Source organism: Helianthus annuus, chromosome 14, assembly GCF_002127325.2.
Source record: "Helianthus annuus cultivar XRQ/B chromosome 14, HanXRQr2.0-SUNRISE, whole genome shotgun sequence".
NCBI classification, from domain to species: domain Eukaryota; kingdom Viridiplantae; phylum Streptophyta; class Magnoliopsida; order Asterales; family Asteraceae; genus Helianthus; species Helianthus annuus.
This window is the reverse complement of record NC_035446.2, coordinates 97,656,472-97,665,798: the sequence shown is the minus strand read 5'-3', so window position 1 is coordinate 97,665,798 and position 9,327 is coordinate 97,656,472. Positions and strand designations below refer to the sequence as shown.

The following is a 9,327-nucleotide window of genomic DNA, read 5'->3' as shown; positions in this document are numbered from 1 at the left end:
CAAGTATACTCACAGTTTGCAAATGCTTTCCATAAAGTGAGTTGAATGAATTGGAGGATGGAGCGCCGAAGTTATCCTAAAAGGATAAACAAAGTTGTGTAAGTTCTTGGGAGTTTGATGATTGTTTAGACACTCATTTGGACACCGAATTTGTTAGTGTTCTTCATGACTGTTAAACTCATTGGAAATCCAAAATAAGGAGGCTAAAAACATTCAACCATTATTTTTATTGGTATCATGGTTTGGTTTTGGGTTAGGTAGTATGTGTGTGTGTGTGTGTGTGTGTGTGTGTGTGTGTGTGTGTGTGTGTATATATATATTAATTCTATAGTCTAGTATATGGTCATGTATTGTCAAGTCATAGATTGTCATGCACGGGTAGGATGAATCCTTTAACCCTTTAGTTCGCCAATGCACAAATCATCACATGGATGATTTGAAAGGTCATGAGCAAAAGTACAAGAATGTAAATAACTTATCTAATCTACCAACTTGCCAAGTGAGTTCAACTAGACGAGTGCTTCCAAACATGGTTATGATTGGAGACTTGGTGTAGTTTGTTCACTTTGTGGGCTTGAAAGCTACTTGGGGACTTAGAATGTTTGAAATGTGAACTTAAAAGCACAACATCTCTAGAACAAACATTCAATCCAAACCAATCTAACATAGGGATTTGTTGGGAACTTGAAGATGTCCCAAAGTTTAAAGTAAAAGAACATGTATGAAGGTTTTGATAAAAAAAAAAAAAAAAAAAAAAAAAAAAAAAAAAACTCCACTTTAGACCTCACAATTGTGATGTTCCAACTTAGTTTACTAGGGTAAACTTGTGGAAACACTCCTAGATGTTATCCCAAGAAGGAGGAGCAAGCAAAGAAGACGAAAAAAGAAGAAAGGGAGTTGAAAACTCACTTTTGCACTTGGAACTAATCTGCCCAAAGTTGCAACTTCTTGAAGAATTAGAGTGTTTAAGAGTGAGTTGAGAGTGTGGAAAGTGAAATACAGTGGTTGGAGGCTTGGTTCTATAGTGGGGGATTAGGGTTTGTGTTTTTAATGAGTTGTGTAGTGATTGGAGGTTGAAGGAGGTGAAAAACAAGCCAATCTCGTAACACCAAACAACTTTCTGCAGATTATGCCATGTCGTGTGGCGCGAAAGGGAGTGGCTATGGCTCACGCGCGACGCGAGAGCATGGATCCAACGTTTTTTAGTTTTGTTCATAATTAGCCCCTGAACTTGAATTTTATTGCTATTTCGAGCTAGAAACTTATGTTTTGACATGTTTTTATGTATTTAGGGTGTGTATATATATACATATATATATATATATAAGTATGTTATGTATATAAGGCATTCATGAATAATAGGCCGAAGCGTATATCGATTTAAGCATGATTCGGTTTTGCATAAAAACACGTATTTGGTGATTGATTACACATTGAATAAAAACATGATTGATAGAAAATATGTTTTCCATTATGATCAAAGTCTCGGATTACAGGAATTTAAATTGAATACGAATACAAGTTTCTAAAATAGAAAGTACAAAAATACAGAAAGTTAGAGTTCATGTGACAAGTGATCATGGAAACTTTCTGAAGAGGCTTATGATTTGATAACCAAACCAGGAGCCATTACTAATTTTGTATGGTAATATAGTGAAAAGTCCATAACTAAAGAATTAATTTTGTCATTAAGGGAGTATCGAACCAAAATGATTCTTCATGTTATTCTTTTCGGAAGTCTATCTTTTAGCTTTCTTTTTTGAGTAAATTGCCATTTTAGTCCTTGAGGTTTGACCAAAATTGTCACTTTAGTCCAAATAGTTTTTTTCTTGCCATTTCAGTCAGAATAGTTTTTTTCTGTCATTTTAGTCCCTGACTTTTGTCATTTTTTGACATTTACATCTACCACCACCTCCCACCACCCACCCCATCACAACCCCTATATCATCGCCACCACCTGCCTGCATAGGTCATCACACACCCACCCACCCCACCACCATCACCACCCACCATTTCCACCACCACCGGCCACTTTTCCGCTACCTACGTCATCAACAAACACCACCACCATCATCGTAAACCAGCAACCACAACCATCATCTTCACTGTAAAACCGGCACACCACCATCCCCATAGCATCGCACCTGCAAAAAAAAAAAAGAAAGAAAGAAAAACATGTTTGACCAAAATTAACCTAAGTTAACTAAACTTTTAGAATGGAGTTAGTGTGTTGGATGGACATGGCAAAAAATGACAAAAGTCAGAGACTAAAATGACAAGAAAAAAAAACTATTTGGACTAAAATGGCAAGAAAAAAACTATTTGGACTAAAGTGGCAATTTTGGTCAAACCTCAGGGACTAAAATGACAATTTACTCTTCTTTTTTTACACTTTTAAATTAAAACTGTCAAAAAACAAAACTGCTTTTTGGTTTGACTAGACGTTGAACGCATTTTGGTACAAAAAACCCTTGTGTACTTAAACTTATATTCGCGCGACGCGAGAGCAATGATCCAAAGTTGTTTAGTGTTGTTCATGATTAGCCCCCGAACTTGAATTTTATTGCTATTTCGAGCTAGAAACTTATGTTTTGAGATGTGTTTATGAATTTAGGGTATATATATAAGTATGTTATGTGTATAAGGCATTCATGAATAATAGGCCGAAGCGTATATCGATTTAAGCATGATTCGGTTTTGCATACAAACACGTATTTGGTGATTGATTACACATTGCATAAGTATGAATTAAAAATGATTGATATAAAATATGTTTTCTATTATGATCAAAGTCTCGGATTACAGAAACTGAAATTGAATACGAATACAAGTTTCTAAAAATACAAAGTACGAAAATACGGAACGTTACAATTCATGTGACAAGTGATCATGGAAACTTTCTGAAGAGGCGTATGATTTGGTAACCAAACCAGGAGCCATTACTAATTTCGTATGGTAATCTAGTGAAAAGTCCATAACTAAAAAATTAATTTTGTCACTAAGGGAGAATCGAGCCAAAATAATTCTTCTTGTTGTTCTTTTCGGAAGTCTATCTTTAAGCTTTCTTTTTTTACACTTTTAAATAAAACTTACAAAAAACAAAACTACTTTTTGGTTTGACTAGACGTTGACCGCATTTTGGTACAAAAAACCCTTGTTTACTTAAACTTATCTTAGCGTGACGTGAGAGCATGGATCCAAAGTTGTTATTCATGATTAGCCCCCGAACTTGAATTTTATTGCTATTTCGAGCTAGAAACTTATGTTTTGACATGTTTTATGTATTTAGGGTATATATATAAGTATGTTATGTGTACAAGGCATTCATGAATAATAGGCCGAAGCGTATATCGATTTAAGCATGATTCGGTTTTGCATACAAACATGTATTTGGTGATTGATTACACAATGCATAAGTATGAATTAAACATGATTGATATAAAATATGTTTTCCATTATGATCAAAGTCTCGGATTACAGAAACTGAAATTGAATACGAATACAAGTTTCTAAAAATAGAAAGTACGAAAATACAGAACGTTACAGTTCATGTGACAAGTAATCATGGAAACTTTCTGAAGAGGCGTATGATTTTGGTAACCAAACCAGGAGCCATTACTAATTCCGTATGGTAATCTAGTGAAAAGTCCATAAGTAAAAAATTAATTTTGTCACTAAGGGAGAATCGAGCCAAAATAATTCTTCTTGTTATTCTTTTAGGAAGTCTTTCTTGTAGCTTTTTTTCTACACTTTTAAATTAAAACTTTCAAAAAACAAAGCTACTTTTTGGTTTGACTAGACGTTGACCGAATTTTGGTACAAAAACCCCTTGTGTACTTAAACTATCTCGCTATCTTATCTTCGCTATATTACACAAACGATGGGTGCACTTGCCGTAATGTCTTATAGTGGGTGATCGTGTCTTTTAAGACTTTATTTGTGTTAAAACTACCTATAGTTGACTAATATTTATGTACAGTCTAACATACGTCAATATGTCTCTAATCGTCTTATCCTCAATGGTGAAGTTTTCCGGGGCTCTAATTAACATTGTTGGCTTTTTTCTCTTTACACTTTTAAACCATCACAATCTCTCATCCCTTATCTTATCTAATATACTAGTCACCCTTAATGTATTCCAAAAAAACTCATTTCTTATCTGGTCAAACCGTGTAACCACACATCCACCTCAACATCCTTGTCTATGTTACTTTCAACTAACGCGTTGGTATCTTTTTGATGGCCCATCAATCTATATAACATTGTCGATGGAACTACAACCATATAAAAGTTCTCGTTTAATTTAGCTTGAAACCTCATGATGCATAACACCATTGTGGCCGCTCTCCATCAACACCAGTTTGCATGGACACGATGTGCAACGTCATTATCAATGTCACCATTGGTAAGCACATACGATCATAAATACTTAAACTTGATTGAATACGAAACTTTGATTCTAAAGCTGCACACCACTCTTCTAGCCTCACATTTAATATATGTTTACTCTCAAAGACTAACACGATATCATCAACGAGCAACATGTATCACGGCACTGTCTCTTGAATCGACTTTAACAGCTCATCAATGACTACATAAAACAGAAAGGTGCTTAACACAGACCCTAGAGGCCTATCTCCATGTTTCCATAATGGACAGCCCAGAAATGAAATTTAATTTGGTTCATTGTAATCTAAGTTTTTCGTTTAATTCTGGTTTCAGTTATTCTCTCCTATAATTTTATAGTACGATAGCACCTTAAAATTGTTGGAGTTATATGTACAGGTTCGATAAGTCAACGTTGCTGACCGAGCTATGACCCGTAAGAGTTACACCTTGGGCAACGAATATTAAATCCACTTAACTTGGTTAACTGGTGACCACGAACAATTAACGGAACGAAATATATAATTATCTAGAATAATTATATATCCACGAGAAACGGAATTTATTATTTATACGGGTTATAAATAATATAACGTTTAATTACCTATTTAATTAAACTTTGTTTTCGGGCTTCGTATCGCATCTGGGCTTAAACTTATTATATTGGGCTTTAGGGCCTAAGAGATAATTAGGGATGTTAACCTAAATATATTACCATATATATTTAATTAATTATCCTTAATTAATATATATGAGTTTTGCCGTAAGAAATCACAAAAAAGGAATTCATTTTGAGACAATAAAAAGAGAAGTTGCTGTCGAAACCGAAATACGGCCACCACTTTGTAGAAGGTGCTGCCCTATTTCCTTTTCTTTTGTATTGTGACAAACTGCCAAGCCAAACCCGCCGCTGCTCGGTTCGTGTTCGTGTCTAGCACTCGTTCGTTGTACCTTGGTGTCTTACACGGTTAATTATTAACCACAAGGGTATAATTTTTTTCATCGGTAGATCAATTATTTTATATACCGTATTTGCATGTTTGTAACCATGATCCTGTTCGGTTCACTTTTGGTGTTAATTATTTATATTTATTCCGCTGCGTATTTATTAATTATATATTTAGTTAATAAAATATGTCAAACCCGTTTTGATTAATTATATATTTAGTTAATAAAATATGTCAAACCCGTTTTGATAAAAAGTAAAATTGACACCACTGAATCCAACAGTGGTATCAGAGCCAGGCTTACAACATGCAAATCAGAACCGGTCCTTTTAACCGGTTATAGATCTCAAACTTTAACTTGTTAAAAGTTTCAGATCTAAATATTTCTTGGGGGAAAAGTTGTTTGGTCAAAAGTTTTATTTGTTTTATTTGTTTTATTTGACCAAAAGATTACTCACTTCAATATGATTGTGTTGAATATGTAAATCTGGCCGACCTTGTACTTGTATTTTGTTATTGTTTTGTTTTATGGTTTTTGGCCCACTTTGTGGCTCAAAGTTGTAATAGATTAGGGTTTCAATTTTTGTTATATTTTATATTATAATTTAAAGTTGAAGACCCGAAGACAAAACTGAAGACATTACAGGAATCAAGGAGGTGCTAAAGACAACTAGATGCACTAGGTCCATCCTTGTGGTTGTTTGTTACCCCGTGACCTAGTTTGGTCTTGCTATTTGGCTCTAGCAAGAACAAACAAAATGGCCTAAAGATTTACATATTTATTTTTGCTATTATGGTTGCTTTTATCATATAAGTTGTTATATAACACACCAACCTAATACCAAACTTTTAAAAGGTGTTTTAAAATAGTCACAATCAATGTAACAAGTTCTAAACTGATTTTTACAACTTGTAAATATTTGTTATAAAACAAATAGTTTATTTTAAAATAAATAATAACCATTAGAGTTTTTTAAATTTAACAACTTTTTAACTTTCTAAAACTCATAACTTAATAGTTTTAAGACTATTAACTTTAAATGGTTATACAAGTCGCGACAAACTAAGTTTTAATAGGTTATTTAAAATTAAGTGTCCTGAGAGATGAAAGGGTTCATCAAGATGTTACGACTAGATATGTACTAAAATTGGCTCTTATGACCCTATTTGGTAAATATTAAATTAACCCATAATTAAAATCAATAGTCTATGCCATCCTATCACAAGCTACACTTGGAACGTAAAAGCGAACCATCAGTGTTTGGAGCCACATCACCACACTTGATGTCTAGCATATCCTTCCAAGGTGCAAGGGTTTCGTTGACACATCCGGCCCTTCCACACGTACCTCTTTTAGGACGACTATTACTTTCTCTTTTCTCACCACATGCTCCAGCTGTCTCGAAAGTAAAAAGTTGGCATAGATGAGGCTAAACGTATCAATGCATAGACAAGAGTTGTCTTAGCGGCCTCATACTCGAGAGTTGTGCAATTCTCACAATTGACACTCGTTGTCAGTCTGCCTAGTTACTTACTAAAGTGCATGCCACAACTACCTTTACTACTTACATAGCCAGATTCTCATTCCTTGTTCTAATTACTGTAATGGGTCATTAATTAAATAAGGAAATATACATCGAAAATACAAATTAAAATCACTTTGCTTATGTAACAGATGTCTAATGAAAACAACTCCTTCGTTCTCAAGTCTATACTTGAAAAGGAAAAACTGAATAACACCAACTTTCTCGAATGGCACCACAATCCGAGAATAGTTCTCAAGATGGCGAAAAAGCTATATATCTTAGATGGCCCGGTCCCTACCGAGCCTGAAAGTAACACTACTGTTGCTCGTAAGGCACTGGAAAAGCATAACGAGGATGCCATTGAGGTAGCCTGCCTTATGCAAGCCACCATGTCTCCTGAACTTCAGAAGAGCATGGAAGATAAAGATGCTTATGACATGATCCAGCAACTGAAAGGCATGTTTCAGAAACAAGCCCGATAGGAGCGATATGACACCATGAAGCAGCTCATAAGCTGTAAAATGCAAGAAGGATCATGTGTCAGTACTCATGTGCTTAAGATGAAAGGGTACATTGACCAGATGAACAAACTTGGTTATCCCCTGCAAGATGAAATGGCAGCGGACTTCATCTTGAACTCTCTCCCTAGCTCGTATGACCAGTTCATTATAAACTACAATATGAATGCTTGGGTGAAGACTGTGCCTGAGCTACATGGTATGCTTAAAACGACCGAGATGAACATTCCACATAAAACCAACCAATTTCTGATGGTCAAGTCTGGTGGTGTTAAGAAGCCCAACAACAAGAAAAGGGCTCATAACAGCAAAGGCAAGAAAATGGTTGTTGTTGCTGCCAAATCTGCCACCAACAACAAGCAGGTTGCTAAACCACCCCCTCCTCAGGAGCGTCGGTGCTTTGAATGCAACCAAATGGGGCACTGGAAAAGGAACTGCCCACAGTATCTAGCCAAGCTGAAGGCGAACAAGGCCAATAACATTGGCACTTCTTCAGGTATTCTCATTTATGTTATTGAACTTTTTACTGTCTCCAGCAACACATGGGTATTTGATACCGGGTGTGGTTACCACATCACTAATGTTTTGCAGGAGCCTGAAAAGTGGAGGAAGCTGAAACAAGGCGACATGGAACTCATCGTTGGTGATGGGAAAAGAGTGCCCGTTCTTGCAACCGGCACATTTCATTTTTCATGTCCTTCTGGCCTTGTAGTTAATTTAAACAATTGTTTGTTTGCACCTGGTATAACCAGAAACATTATTTCGGTTTCCCTTTTGTTTGAACAAGGTTTCAAGTACGTTTTTAATGGTATTTCTATTTCTGCCTACTTGAATGATGTCTTTTATTTTGAGGCTAAACCTCGAAATGGTATTTATGAGATTGATGTTCAAACATGTAATAACATATATCATCTTTCTAAGCGTAACAAACCTAGTATTAATGAAACCTTTCTATGGCATTGTAGACTTGGCCACATAAGTAAGGCACACATAAAATGGCTCCAATCCGAGGGGATTCTTGAATCCACTGGACAAGACTCCTTTAATGATTGTGAATCTTGCTTAGCTGGCAAACTCACAAAGCATCCCTTCACTGGTGTTGGTGAACGGGCCAATGGTCTTCTAGGACTCATTCACACTGATGTATGTGGCCCTTTTAGAACCATGACAAGGAACCATGAAAGATACTTCGTTACTTTCATCGACGATTATAGTCGATATGTGATGTGTGCGAGGTGTTATATATTTTTGATATATATTTTAAGCCCTTTTTACACTTTTTAGCCAAGTTTTAAATTTATAAAACACGATATTTACTAACACTAAACACACATATAGGCAAGTGCACCCATCGTGGACGTAGTATAGTGTTAGTAAGATACCGAGGTCGTCCAAGGACACAAGAGCTTTTAGTACCGGTTTATCTTCAACGTCTAATCAAATCAAAATGTTAGAAAAGATTTTTAAAATAAGAAAATAAAACTAACTAAATGCTGAAAAATAAAATAAAAATAAAACAAATAGACAAGATGAATCACTTGGATCCGACTCGTGTATTAGTATAACCTTTGATTATTTTCGCACTTTTGCACTTGTTTATGAGATTACCTTAGTTATTGTAGTAGGCCCCTCTTTTGAAGGCGACGTTACCCTCAACCCAGTAGTTTGAGTCAGCAAGGATACAATCCTAAAGGGTCGGATTATTGAAAGATAATGAATTAAGTTGTTAATGCGAATTATGGTAGGCCCCTCTTTTGGAGGTGACGTTACCCTCGACTAAGTAGTCTGAGTCAGCAGGGATACAGTCCTAAATAACTGGGTTATAGTATTAATAGTAGTTAACTTATGAGGGGGTCAAAGAGTTTGGATCCCCGCCATCCAATACCTTTGGGTATTGAAGGAGATCCTACTAAATTTGACCCAGGTCCCTTGCAGGACCTCTAAACGTTG

The 9,327-nt window shown here is 35.6% G+C and overlaps 1 long non-coding RNA gene across 1 annotated transcript; it reads left to right on the top strand.

Annotated features, from left to right (window-relative positions):
* The first annotated feature begins 7,778 nt into the window (after nt 1-7,778).
* LOC110905616 lies at nt 7,779-8,204 on the top strand. The gene is made up of 2 exons (XR_002573275.1): nt 7,779-7,873; nt 7,969-8,204. It is a non-coding gene; the product is annotated as an uncharacterized LOC110905616 (long non-coding RNA).
* Nucleotides 8,205-9,327: the final 1,123 nt, after the last annotated feature.